The sequence below is a fragment of the Panthera onca genome, chromosome B4 (genome assembly GCF_046562875.1).
Source record: "Panthera onca isolate mPanOnc1 chromosome B4, mPanOnc1 haplotype 2, whole genome shotgun sequence".
NCBI classification, from domain to species: domain Eukaryota; kingdom Metazoa; phylum Chordata; class Mammalia; order Carnivora; family Felidae; genus Panthera; species Panthera onca.
The window spans coordinates 93020300-93034787 of NC_138345.1; the positions used below are offsets into that span (position 1 = coordinate 93020300).

Below are 14488 nucleotides of genomic sequence, written 5' to 3' on the forward strand. Positions count from 1 at the left end.
CTTTAACCATCTACCCTCCACCCCAACTCATAGTGGTTAAAAGTAACCACTGTGAACAGTTTTGTGTGTGAATTTCCAGACCTATTGCTATAAGTATTTTAAAGGGAGAGTTGCTTTGCATTTTACTTACATAAATTATACTATGCATATTATTGTGAAATTTTTCTTTTCATTTAGTAATATGACTCAGAAATCTTTCCATACTTTCTGTATTTGCATCTACCTCATTCTCATATTTAACTATTCTTCTATTAGTGGACCTTTTTTCAAGATTCCAAGTAGTATGGCAGAAGACTCCCAGGAGTATCGAATTCTAAGCCAGCACTAAAGTCTCCCTCTCCCACTCTTAACAATAGAAATTCTCTGCCAACTATGATCAAAATATTTTAAACTATATTATATAGCTCAGCTCAAAAGAGGGACAGGACAACCCACAGGTGCCACAAACATGGAGGGCAAGCAAAGCAAGAATGGGGCTATCAGTCTTGGTCAGAGGCCCAAGTGTCTAAGGCCTGAGGTTTCCATTCACGCAGCAATAGGAGATTCCTCCTGTATCCTGCAGGAGGGGGTAAGCAAGAACTAAGCTCTGCAAGAAGCTGGGATTGTCAAATGACCATTAAAGAAAGGACCAGAAACACATAGTCTACCAACCCAGAGTAGTCATGATAAAGCTTGCCATAATCCACAACCACTCTTGGAAGAAAAAATACCACCTTGTGGAGTTGAAACTTCAAGCTAGTACCGTATGTAGGTTTGTAGGAACCCCAAGGTAAGAAATCAGCATAGAAACCTCCACACAGAAAACTATAAAACATTACTGCAAGAATATAAAGATCTCAATAAATGGAGGAGTGTACCATGTTCAAGGACTGGAAAACTCAGTATTGAAAAGATGTCAGTTTTCCTCAAATCTATAGACTCTGTACAATTCCAATTCAAAATCCCAGCAGCTTTTTTTCATGTGGAAATTAAAAAGCCTATTTTTTCCATAAATTTATATGGAAAAGAAACAGGCCAGAAATAGTCAAAACACTCTTAAAGAAGAACAAGATGGGAAGACTTATTCTACCAGATATCAAATTTTTTTTATGTTTATTTATTATTTTGAGAGAGGGAGAGACAGAGCACAAGCAGAAGAGGGCACAAAAAGAGGGAGACACAGAATCTGAAGCAGTCTCCAGGCTCTGACCCATCAGCACAGAGCCTGATGTGGGGCTCGAACTCACAGACCACAAGATCATGACCTGAGCCGAAGTCGGACGCTTAACCAACTGAGCCACCCAGGTGCCTCAAATTCTACATTCAGACAGTACTATATTGGTATTATTTCCAGGTGAATTATAGATCTAAGTGTGAAAGTTAAAACAATAAAGCCTCTAGGATTTAACACAAAAAGCATATCTTTGTGAGTTTGAGGCAGGAAAGAAGGAAGAAAAGAGCAAAGGAAAGAAGGAAGGAAAAAAGGAAGAAAGAAAGAGACATATATATGGGGTCATATGCAGCAAAAACAAAGGCAAAACCAAAAGCAAAACACCTCTGTTGGGAGATATCCACAGCTCAAAAGACACATGACTCCAAAAATGGAAAGTAAAAAACACAACACTCTGTAAAGCTCTCAATAAAATTACAAATCATATACTGATACAAATGCTCGATTGGAATGGCATCAAATGCATAGATTATCTTAAAGGTAATTTGCATGTTTAGTATAATAGGTAACTTATTAAGTATTTACTATGTGCCTGGCACTGGGCTAAGTGTTCTAAACAGATCATTTCATTCATTCATTCATTCATTTATTATTTAGTCAGATTATTTTATTCATCTCTCATCCTTGATACAGGAATTAGTGAATATTATTGCTCTCATTTTACAATCAATCAAGACTGATTCACAGTCAAGTGAAGTGACTTTTCGGAGATGACCCATGAGAGAATTGAATGAAAGGGGATTCAAACTCGAGCAGTCAGACCTGAGACTCCTCACCACCACGTTAGACCTTCTGTGCGGAAACATGGAGTGTACTTTTGTAGGGGCAGGTGTTATTTTTCTATCCTTTAATCAGTCCAAAGTTTTTTCTTTAATATGAAGTTACATATTTTATTAAGTTTTATGGTTTTTGATGCTACTGTGAATAAGAGCCTTCTTTCCATTACATTTTCTAAATGTTGGCGATTGGGAGATCTGTTGATTTTCTTAAATCTTCTATCTGACTACTGAGTGGTCTTACTCGTTTTTCAGTTGATTCTCTTGGATATTCCAGCCAGTCAAGGTGTATGTAAATAAGGAGGTATGTAAATAATGACGGCGTTCTCTCTCTCTTTCCCCTGACTACCTCTTTTGCCGATATTTGTGCATTTTATGGCAAAGGGAAAAGTTCATAATGTGGTACTGTTGGGGAGGGGAGTCAGTGCATTCCAGGCAGCAGGAACTCTGTTGTGAGCACAAGGTTATGGACAACTTAACCAATTCCAGAAATTAAGAGTAGTTTAACATGACTGTAGGGTGGGTGCAGATGAGGACAGCAAAAGATGATAACTTGAAAGGGAAGACAGAGGATCTTGTAGGATGACAAGCCATTAAAAGACCTTCAGCGAGGATGTGGTATAAGACTTACATTTTCAAAATACCACCAAGTCAGCAGTGTGGAGAACTGAATCAGGAAGGGAATACTGAAGAAAAGGAGACAGGCAAGGAGATCATGACAATAATGCATACAAGGGAGGAGCCACCCATGGAGTAATAGGAAAAGGGTGTGAATTTATGAGAATGGAGTCCCTACTCATTCAGCCTCCTTCTAGTCATGATCTTGAACCAGTTACTCAATCTTCCCAGGCTTCAGTTCTTCTAATCTGTAAAATTAGGATTATACTACCAACCTGGCATGGCTGTGAAGTTTAAGCAAGATAACATGTGTGATGTGCACTAAAAACTGGTAACTCTTTATTGCGGAGCTAGACAATGGCAGTGAGAATGAAGTTGAGGTCACTGATTCAGGAAATACGTATCCGTCACAGTGCCATGCCAAAGCCATCACTTCCTTTTGTGAGTTATCAGGAAAGATAAATTTTGATGTCTAAGTTATCGGGGAAGATAAAGCTGTGTGTTAGCACCCTTTCAGCCACACCCCAAGTTCTATCTCTCTTGTGCTCTTTGCTTTCTCTTCTCCCTGCCCACACCCCACCCTTAAGACTGCTGTGGGGATTGGATTTATATCAGGACACAGCTGAACTACATGGCTCAAAAATTAGTTTGCCAACTCAACAACAACAACAACAACAACAACCCAATTAAAACATGTGCAAAGGGCTTGAATAGACATTTCTCATTTCTCCAAAGGAGATATGCAGATAGCCAACAAGCACATGAAAAGATATTTATCGTTAGGGAAATGTAAAGCAAACCATAATGAGGTACTACTCTATATCCATTAGGATGGCTATAATTTAAAAAAAAAATGAAAATAATAAATATTGGCAAAGATGTGGAGAAATTGGAACCCTTGTCCATTGCTGGTGGGTATGTAAAATCACTCATCCACTGTGCAAAACAGTTTGGTGGTTCCTCAAAAAGTTACACGTAGAATTACCATATGACCCAGTAATTCTACTCCTGGCTGTATACTCAAAAGGATTGAAAACAGTATTCAAACAAGTATAGGCACATGCATGGTAGGGTCTGAATGTTTGTATCTCCCCCCAAATCACATATTGGAATCTTAATATCCAATGCTATGATGTTAGAAGGTGGGACCTTTGGGAAGTGATGAAGTTATAAGGGGGGAGGGGCCTCATGAATGGGATTAGTGTTATAGAAGAGATCCACAGAGCTCCTTAGACCTTATACCTTGTGAGGATATAGGAAGCCTATGAGCCAGAAAAGGACCTTCACCCAACCATGCTGACACCCTGGTCAGGGACTTCCAGCCTCCACAACAGAAAGCAACAAATTTCTATATTTATAAGCTACCCAGTCTGTGTTTTGTTTAGCAGTTCAAATGAACTATAACAACACAGGTTCACAGGAGCACTATTCACAAGAGCTAAAAGGTGGAAACAACCCAATGTCTACTCATATAATGACAAACAAAATATGGTATATACATATAATAGAATATTGCTCAACCATAAAAGGAAACGGAGTACTGATATATGCTACAACATGGAAAGCATTATGCTAAGTGCAAGAAGCCAGACACAAAAGATTTATTATATGATTCCATTTATAAAAAATAAGCAGAATAGGTAAATCCCCAGAAGAGACAGAGCAAAGATAGGTAGTTACCAGAGGCAGGAAGGAGGGAGAATAAGGGGAAATTACTTAATAGGTATGGGGTTCCCTGGGTGGCTCAGTTGGTTGAGTGTCTGACTCTTGGTTTGGGCTCAGGTCATGATCTCAGAGTTGGTGGGATCGATCCCCATGTTGGGCTCTGTGTTGATGGTGCACAGCCTGCTTGGGACTCTCTATCCCTCTCTCTGCCCCTCCCCCACTCATGCTTTCTTGTCTCTCTCTAAATAAATAAACTTAAAAATAATTAAATAGGTATGGGGTTCCCTTTCAGGGTGATAAAAATGTTATGGAACTAAATAGAAAGGATGGTTGCACAACGTTGTGAATATAATAAAATGCCCAATGCACTTTGAAATGGTTAATTTTATGTTAATTTCACCTCAGTGACATAAATAAGTAAAATATATTTTTTTAATTATTATGAAAGCCTCTTCATAATAATTCACTTTCATAAGAAAGTGAATGTGATTAGCTGCTAGAGTTCACTTCCCTCAAGTCACCAGTGAATAAAATAAAAGGTAGATTATGTTAAACCACAATGGTACCCATTCTGGTCAGAGCATTAATTTTTAGGCTTTCTTTATTGTTTCACAACACGAGTATCTCTAATGAGAGCAGTATAATCTCCTACTGATGTCATTACCTTTAACTAGATGAATACTGCATGGGGACCCTTATTTTTTCTCTCCATTGTCTTGTCTTTTCACAGTCCCCCTGAATACTCACAGCCTTGGGCTAGTTCCAGGGGCCTTCTGGAGGCAATTTTTCTCCCTTTGAGTTGCTGGGTTTTTTTGGGGTTTTTTTTGACTGTGAAGTCTTTAAAAGTCCTCAATACTGCTCTATGAAATTATTATGTCTCCTTATGTCTAGCCTATATAAGCTTCATGAGGGCAGGAATCATGCTGCTTTGGTTTACCACTATGCCAAGCACATAGCACAACAAAGAAATTTAGGTGCATAGATGCCCATCTTGGCAGACCTGGGTTTCTCTGTGGCTGTCACAGCACTTGAAGAAAAAAGTCTGATGGATAAATTGGTTTTTAGTTTTAACATTTTAACTCTATCATTATCCTGTGTTCATAGGAAAGGAGACTGACTACAAACCAGCAAATGCTTCTCTAATATTACCATTCTCCTCCACAGTCAAAATACCACCTTGGCTCCCTTACCAACTGATAAAACACATGCTGTTTCTCAACCTCTTCCATCTGCAGCTTTCCGATGCTGCTCGTTCATTACCACCTCAAGGTAAAAATTCTAGGATATATTAATTCAACATGGTTTGAAAAGTGAAATAAATTTTCACTTGTTTCTTTCTACTCAGAATTCAAATAGTTTAATTTGTTGTATTTAAAAAAAAAAAAAAAGACAAAGCATTAAATACCCTCTCGCTTCACTTTTTTCTTTTATTCAAGGTGCCTCACTTTTGTTCAGTTACTGACTTCCCAGTCAATGTTGCCAGAACTAGAAGCTGCAATTGGGCTATTTTGTTGCTCTACATAAACAGAGCCTTAATCTAGCTTTAAGGCTCAAAGAAAGACTCTACAGGTAATAATTACAGACAAGGGTTGTCCCCAAAGAAAAAGATGTTTTGACACTGTTAAGAATCACCATGTGTAGCTGCCTCCTCCTATGTCAAGCACAATACGTGGGAAGAAGACCAATTTACTAGTCAGAGAGTTTCGAGTTTAAGTCTCAGCTCTGCTACTTACTGTATGAGCTTGAGCAAGTTATTAAACAGCTCTGAACATCAGCTTATTAACCTTAAAAAATGGAAATGACAGATAATTCATCGAGTTGTTGTCTGCATTAAATACATTATTGTATTTAAAGATTACCTGATATATAATGGGCTCTCAATTAACAGTCATTATCATCATTCTATGCCAGATTCGTCTTATTGGGATAAAATTTCATTTGTCTCTTGTTTACATACACGCATGCACAAGCACACAAGCATCTCCTCACCTGAATTTCAGGCTTATCTAATAGTAAAACTGTCAAAATAGAAAAGTAAGGGGCGCCTGGGTGGCTCAGTGAGTTAAGTGGCCGACTTCCGTCCAGGTCATTATCTCACAGTTCGTGAGTTTGAGCCCAGTGTCAGGCTCTTGACTGACAGGTCAGAGCTTGAAGCCTGCTAAGGATTCTCTGCTAGGGGATTCTCTGCCCCTCCCCCCCTCACACTCTGTGTCTCTCTCAAAAATAAATAAACATTAAAAAATTTTTCAATAAAAAAAATTTTTTCTAAAAGAAAAGAAAAGTAGGAGAGGGGCATCTAGGTGGCTCCATCATTTAAGCATCTGACTCAAGCTCGGCTCAAGTCATGATTGCATGGTTTGTGAGTTCCATGGAATTCTGTCTCCTCTTCTCTCTGCCCCTTCCCTGCTTGCACTTTCTCTCCCTCTCAAAACAAATAAATCAACTTAAAAAAAAAAGAAAAGAAAAGAAGACAAACTGTATAATGAACTACAGCCATAAAAACAGGCGTGTTTGTGGGGTTTTTTCCCAAAAATTCTTAATCTATATGAATTCTGTAAGTCCACACATGTCTGTATTAATTTTACCCATATTTGCCAAATGTTATCCAATTTTTGTTGCTGCTTTCCTTGTCACAATCCATAATTTCCACAAATCTACGCCTGTGTTTCCATACGTATGTAGATCCCAGTGAGAAACGAAACCAGATGTAATGAAAAAGAGCATCAAGGAATGTATTATTCAAATGCCGTCTGATTCCTGGGAGACTCAGAAATTATTTTCATAGTAAAATGAATTTAAATCGGGGCCCCTGGGTGGCTCAGTCGGTTGAGCGTCCGACTTCGGCTCAGGTCACGATCTTGCGGTCCGTGAGTTCGAGCCCGGCGTCAGGCTCTGGGCTGATGGCCCAGAGCCTGGAGCCTGCTTCTGATTCTGTGTCTCCCTCTCTCTCTGCCCCTCCCCCGTTCATGCTCTGTCTCTCTCTGTCTCAAAAATAAATAAATGTTAAAAAAAATTTTTTTTTAATTAAAAAAAAATGAATTTAAATCAATTCAATAACTAGTTAGACAATGCCTACTACATTCAAGACACAGGAGAGATCCAGAGATAAATATGATACAGACTGTGCCTTCAAGCAGCTAATAGTCTAGTAAAAACCTGATAATATCAGCCATATAACAGATCTGGTTATTCTAACAAATCCCTCATCCCACCATGGCCTGTTCAGTGCATCTCACAGAAATCATTCAGACAAAATCAGCTGGAAACAGTACAAGTAATTTTCTAGATTCTTTGGGCAGATAATCTTGTTTTAAAGGATAACAAAACATAATAAAGGTTTCTGAATTATCTCTTGTGGCTGGCTCTGTTGTTTGTGTTCACCAGGTAATAACTCAATTATCCTTTTCTATATAGACAGGACCATTTTATGTGAGACTATAGCAGAGAAGCTTTGGCAAGATTATTTGCACAAGGAGGTATTTCCTTATTTGTACCAAACACGATGACATTTAAGCAACTCAAAGGAAATAAATTTTTACAGTGTGTTGAGTATTCTGTGCTAAGAATTCTTATGTGGTGCACTAGGTAAATTACATGTAAAATAATTTTCCTTAAGAAACAGAATGTTCACGAAGATACTGTTGTTGAATTTTTTTTTCGTCAAAAAAGGTTAATCCAAAATTTGACCTTGTAAACAATACCAGCACACTATGAACCAGACACTTGCAAATCACTGTTGCTCTCTGGTATGCTAAGCCCTCTAGAGAGGAGAAGGACTGGAACATCATTTCCTCTCTACCACTAGGTAACTATTAATAGTCCAGCATTCTAATGAAAACCCTAGTGACCTGGAAAAGTTAATGTGCCTTTCAGTGTCTTATTTATACCCCAAGAATAACTCAGCATCAAATCCAAGATGTATACGCATTTACACACACACACACACACACACAACTCATGGACTTATCCCAATTATTATGAACGCCAGAAAGAATTACATGGTCTATATTCCTTTTGATTCTCACATTATAGAGCTGATGATTAAGGACATAGCAAAATACTGAAGTTCTACCAAAAATACCTTTAGGAAAATGATGGACCAAATTTTGGAGATAATTAAAATCCACTAAAAGAAAAATCACAGCATTCCTCCCTTAAAAACTTAATGAAATTCTAAGGTTATGTCAGAAAGTGAAACCAGTTGCATGGAAAATATAGTCTGAAAAAAGTTTAAATGTCAGATGTTCCCCAACTTATGATTGTTCAACTTATGATTTTTTTTACTTTATGATGGTGTGAAATCAATACACATTTAGTAGAAACTGTACTTTAAATTTTGAATTTTTATATTTTCCTAGGCAAGCGATATGTGGTGCAACACTCCCTCATGATTGTAGGCACCAGCACGTGGCAGCTCATGGCCAGGGTCAACAACTGATACACTTGCAATCCTTCTGTACCCATACGACCATTCTGGTTTTCAGTACAGTATTCAATAAGTGACATGAGACGTTCAACACTTTATTATAAAATAGGCTCTGTGTTAGATGATTTTGCCCAACTGTAGGCTAATATAAGTGCTCTAAGCACATTTAAGATAGTCTAGACTAAGCTGTGATGTTCAGTAGGTTGGATGTGTTAGATGTATTAAATGCTTTTTGACTTAAGATATTTTCAACTTGTGGTGGATTTATTGAGACATCAGCCTGTCATAAGTTGAGGGAGACCTGTATATATATTAATAAAATGATAACATAATTATTATTGGCATAAGTGTGTATCATGGTTTTCAAGGCTCTTTTCTTTTTTAGGTGTCCACTTGGACTTCACTGCCTTTGAGAAGACTCTGTTGGTTCTTCTTAGACCAGGTTATGTGCCCTTTCATGTACTCCTTACCTTGGTACTTATCAGGTGAGCCTGGCAAGAATTCTGTTAGATAGGTGTAGTTTTGATTGCCATTTTACAGATAAGAAAACCGCGTTCAGAGAAACTGAGTAACCTATCTCACCAAGATCACAAAGCAGAAACAGGAATCAAACTCCTATCAAATGACTCCAAACCCCATCCTCTGGCTGCAGATTACAGGGGAAAAGATTATTCAGTGGGCTTCTCTTCACTTACTCTAAGATTGCATCTACTGAACGTTAAGTAGAGAGATGAGCAACTGTCTGTTGACTTTGGGCAATAAACATAGAACATATGGGTAATTACAATAAGAATGTGTTGAGCCCTAATGCCAAGTGGCAAGTGCTTGTCTAGGTGCTCAGTATGTTCTCTCATTTTATTCTTAAAACATCCTGTAGCATACAAACAATGGTTATTTCCCTCCACCCATTTCCACATCTTACAGTTAAAGAAACTGAGGCTCAAGGAGGTTAAATAATTGGCCCAAGGTCACACCAGTAGGATGTGACAGAACCAGGCTCTTTACCCAGTTTCTGACTCTGAGTCCACCAGCTTACCCACCACATCTATTACCTACTTCAAACCCCTCCCCCAAATCTCTTCCTTGGATATTTATTTAAGAGGGGAAATTGTAGGCTACAGGTAAGGGTTGTCCTGAATTATCTTAATAACCATTCAATTCTTCCCTTTTTTTAAAATACATATAGACACATACTAAGAATTTTTTTTCAGATTTGATTCAGCCATTTAGTAGACGGAACAACTGTGTTCACATTGCTGAACCTCCAAAATTCAGTTTGCCCCGTTTTTCTCAAAATTTTTTTAACGTTTATTTATTTTTGAGACAGAGAGAGACAGAGCATGAACGGGGGAGGGTCAGAGAGAGAGGGAGACACAGAATCCGAAACAGGCTCCAGGCTCTGAGCTGTCAGCACAGAGCCCGACACAGGGCTCGAACCCACGAACCGTGAGATCATGACCTGAGCTGAAGTCAGACGCTTAACCGATTGAGCCACCCAGGCACCCCCCAGTTTTCCCCATTTGACAAAAGGAGCTGATAGGACTCAACCAATAGGGTGGTTGCACATAAAGTGAAATGTATCAGAAACCTCCAATTACAGAACCTAGGAGACAGAAGTCACTCAATAAATATCAAACCCAACTCCTTCCCTTCCCCTGAGTTCTAGCTTTAAATATAGGTGTAAATCAAGCACATACTAGATAACAGAAACTTCTTTCATTTGTTAACTCAGTCATTTACCTCAGAACATTGCTTACTTTTCTTGAATCTCTCTAGTTCAGGAGATTTTAAGATGACAGCTTCCTAATTTTTTTTTTTAATTCTATATCTGGATGGCAACAGCCCCTTGAACATTTTTTTCTCACTTTGTTTGTACAAGTGCATAAATTTATCTATATCTTAAACATAGCATCAATGATGATAGATACTCTCTTTAATTCCACAATTATCTGTTAAGTGCCTCCTGTGCCAAAAACCATCCCCACCCCCAAGGAGCTCATAGTTTATTGGGTAAACAAGCACAAAAATAGCTAGGATACCATGTGATAATGGCGCCATAACAGAGACATATACCAAGTTCCATGGGAGCAATTAATCCTTTTTGAGGTGTTAGGGCCTAGCTCACAGTGGAGGTGACATTTGGGATCAGCCACAAAGAATGAGTCAGCTTCTCCAAGTCCCGAGGAACATCATCAGAGTCAAATTTCAAGGAGGGTATCTTGTTAAGCTACGACCACAAGAATGTCACATCAGAGGAAACACTCTCCTTTTGCTTGATCCTCGTTATTAAAGACAAAAGAGTCGTGATGACTTTCAGGGTTAATCTGCTAAAGTCATTTGATGGTGGTTTTACAAAGCAAATATGTGGTATTTAACTATCCCAAAGCCACCATTCTGTAGCACTTAGGATTCTGAACAACGCGAGTTTCCCCTTTGAGGGCTCATATATAATGAATGCATGTTACATTAAAGATTATCGAGGATTGTGAGTCTTCTTTTTTATGTGTAAGATTGGTAGCTTTTAAAATATTGATGCATTTGTGCAAGTGACTTGACTGAATTTTTCAGTAAACTCTGGAAAGAAAATGTCAAAGTTGAACGAATTTTACATGAACCCTTTAAAAGAATACTTCTTAAAATGGGTAATATTTGGAGATGAATTAGGCTCCAGATCTCACCCTGGATCTCAAAGTATAAGTAGCTCAAGGGTGCAGGAATGAAATAGCAATGAAGACTTGTGGTAATGCTCCAAGATTTGTTACTGCCTTGTTCTATGTGTAACCCATGTTTTCCTACTTTTTGCCTCCAATCATTCTTCCTATGAACATTTCCCGTATGCTGACAAATAAGTCTAGTAGCCATTCACATGGTACCCTCTACTCTCTTCCCATTGCCTAAATTCTTTCACTGTTCACCACGGCCAGCAGGCATTGCCATCTGCCTCCACAGCTGATGCCATGGAGCTGATGTCAGGATGACAAGGCTATTTTGGTGTTACATTGAACAGTTGGGAAGAATGTCTCTCTTCCTTTCCTGACCTCCTCTCTCAGAGAGACAGGACCAAGGCAGACATCCTTGGGCCCCATAGATGGCCAATATAGTCAGTGTGGTGGCCCTTTCAAGCTTTACTCACAACCTTTCCATAGGACTCAGGTGACATCAGGCCCTGGGCAGGAGACAAGCTGACTGACGGCTCCAGATCTCCCCCTCTAATGATTAAAGCTTTGTTTCTGGGTCCAGTTTATACCTGGCTGCCTTGCCTGTCAGAACAAGTCCTCACCAAAGAAGTGCTGGGACGACATCATGGAGATGGTCTGCCATGCCATTACCTCAGATAAAGCTAATGAGTCTGACTTTCAGAGATCACTTGACTTAGGTTTATAGGATTCTTGAACTTATTCCTACTTGCTTTAGTTACTGGATGAAAATAGGTTAAGCCTCATAACAAACCTTGGAGGAAGCTAACATCCATTTTTACTTGGTTAAAGATAAGTAAAGGAAGTAAGGGAGGGAAGGAGGGCAAGAGGAAGGTCGTCTCAAAACTGTAACTTCCCTCAAGTGACTGTTTGGTAGAAATGTTCCATTTCTGTAACCGCTATGCCTAAATCACTCTTACGATTTCAAATATTTTGTGCATTTTCCTTAGAAATAGTAACAGCTAAAATTGATATCACATTTTGCAAAGTCTTTCCATATACATTCCTTCATTTAGTTTTTCTGTATAATAGGTAGTATTGTGATCTCCATTTTCCAGAAAAGAAAATTAAGCAGTCCCTCTCACCCAACGTCACCGCCCCACTTTCACTACTAAACTTTACTAACTGTTCAAGCTATACTGAAAACAGCATTTTCTCTAGGAAGACTTACCTGACATCCTTGGCACCTGTTTCAGTACAGCAGAGTACCAGCTGACCAGAAGGAACTGGGGATGGCCAGAGCCCGCCAGACCAATCGCCTCAAGCCTTGAGTTGTCCTACTCACTCCCCGCAATGTCCTATGAGTAATATTGTTTTCCATGTGTGCCGGGATGTGAAAAAGGCTAAGAAGCACTGCCATGGAGTAATGGCTGACAGCATGGGTTTTGAAAGCATTTATTAGCTCTGGGACTTTGGGCAGTTATCTAACCCATCTGGGTATTAGTTTCCTCATCCGGAAAATGGAGATAACAATAGTGACCACCTACAGAGCACTTACTACCGTATAGGTTGTCTCATTTGCTTTTCACAACAGTATAAGGTAGGTGGTGTTACTCTTCCTGTCATACAGAGAGGAAGCCAAGGCACAGGAAGGTGAAAGTCACACAGATGTCAAGTCCTGAACTTACCACTGACAGTATCAGAGCAGTGATTCAAACCCAAGCCCGTATTTATTCGTAATCACTACATTACCCCGGGATCATAATTGAACCTTCCCCACAGAGTTGTTAAGAGGATTCAATCTGATAATCTATGTGTAAATGATGTTCTCGTTTTCTCAGAATCATAACTGAAGACCAAAACCACCAAGTACTCCTGCCACTGCCCTGCCGCCTTTACTGAGAGGCACCACGACAGGTAACTGGCGTTACCACCCACCATCATCCCACACACACTACCTCACCACCCCAGCCAACATAAGGGACTTGCAGACCTGCCTCTGTGTAATCAGAGCAGATGAAAGAGATTCGGGGACACAGATGTTGTGCTTGCCCTGCTGCGGGAGGGGATGTCAATTTCAAAGCCCTCTTTCCTAGAAAGATGGACTCTGCCCTTGACACCCCAAGAGCTGACTGGCCACACACGGTGGTTGAAATTGGGAGCTACGTGTTGCCATAATTGGCACTGCATGGTGCGCGAAGAGCACTTGTATCAAGGTGTTACAGCAGGATACCACGACTGGGGTGAGGGGATCAGCTGCAGACGATGGCTAAATCTTGCAAGGGGTCACCAGTGCTTAGGGAAACTGCACTGGAGCAGGTCCCTCCCCGGCAGGGCATGTTGAAGCCCCCTGGCGCCCTCACCTATGAAATATGGAAATGGTGATGCTTGCCCCCCCGGGATCATCACAAAGACTACATGAGATAATGTGAGAAACCTTCTGCAAAGTGGACCCACAATTAATGTTAGCTCCCTTGCTACGCTTTTGCTGCTCAGTGTTTAACGCCTGGATAAATACTTCGAGTGTGGAAAGAGACGGGGAGCTTTTCATAATGTCAGATTCAACCTAAAAGGAAAAGTCTGTGTTTGCAGAGTTCTATCTCCCTGGATTACCAGGCAGATTCTGAAATTTATTAACCTTTTTAGTCATTTGTGAACACCAGCAAAAGGACTTCTTTGAATAATCAAAAAACCTCCTCATTCTGGCAGCCAAATAAAAGGAGGCCAGGTGTTCAGGATTAAAAATGCATTACCCCCACCACTGACTTTCTGGGGATGGTGTCAAGAATTTTCTCTTTCATAACATGTACCATTTCTAGAGTAGAGAAAGAGGAGGGAAAAGTGAACAGAGATGATAAGGAGACTTTAGGAAACATGGGGGTGGACAGAAAAATGAAGGGTGAAAGTGACAGACGGAAGACAGGAGAACCCTATTTTTAGCCAGTTATGGTCTTCTTCTGTCCCCTTAAAAATAGACCCTCTTCCTGCCCACAGTGAATGGAGTGGACAATATCTGGGGTTCCATAACACCATTTGTGTATCTGTTTGAAGGCACTGACATTGTGACTCTTAGACAAGGTTGGGTAGGCCTTTTAACACTAGATACACAGCCACCAAATTTCCTCTAGAACTGTTTCTAAGAAAAATGCCCACATTC

The 14488-nt window shown here is 39.8% G+C and overlaps 1 long non-coding RNA gene across 1 annotated transcript; it reads left to right on the forward strand.

The window, feature by feature from the left end:
- The first annotated feature begins 5234 nt into the window (after positions 1-5234).
- On the forward strand, positions 5235-14208 carry LOC132694094 (uncharacterized). The gene is made up of 4 exons (XR_009617157.3): positions 5235-5538; positions 5706-5838; positions 9081-9180; positions 13173-14208. It is a non-coding gene; the product is annotated as an uncharacterized LOC132694094 (long non-coding RNA).
- Positions 14209-14488: the final 280 nt, after the last annotated feature.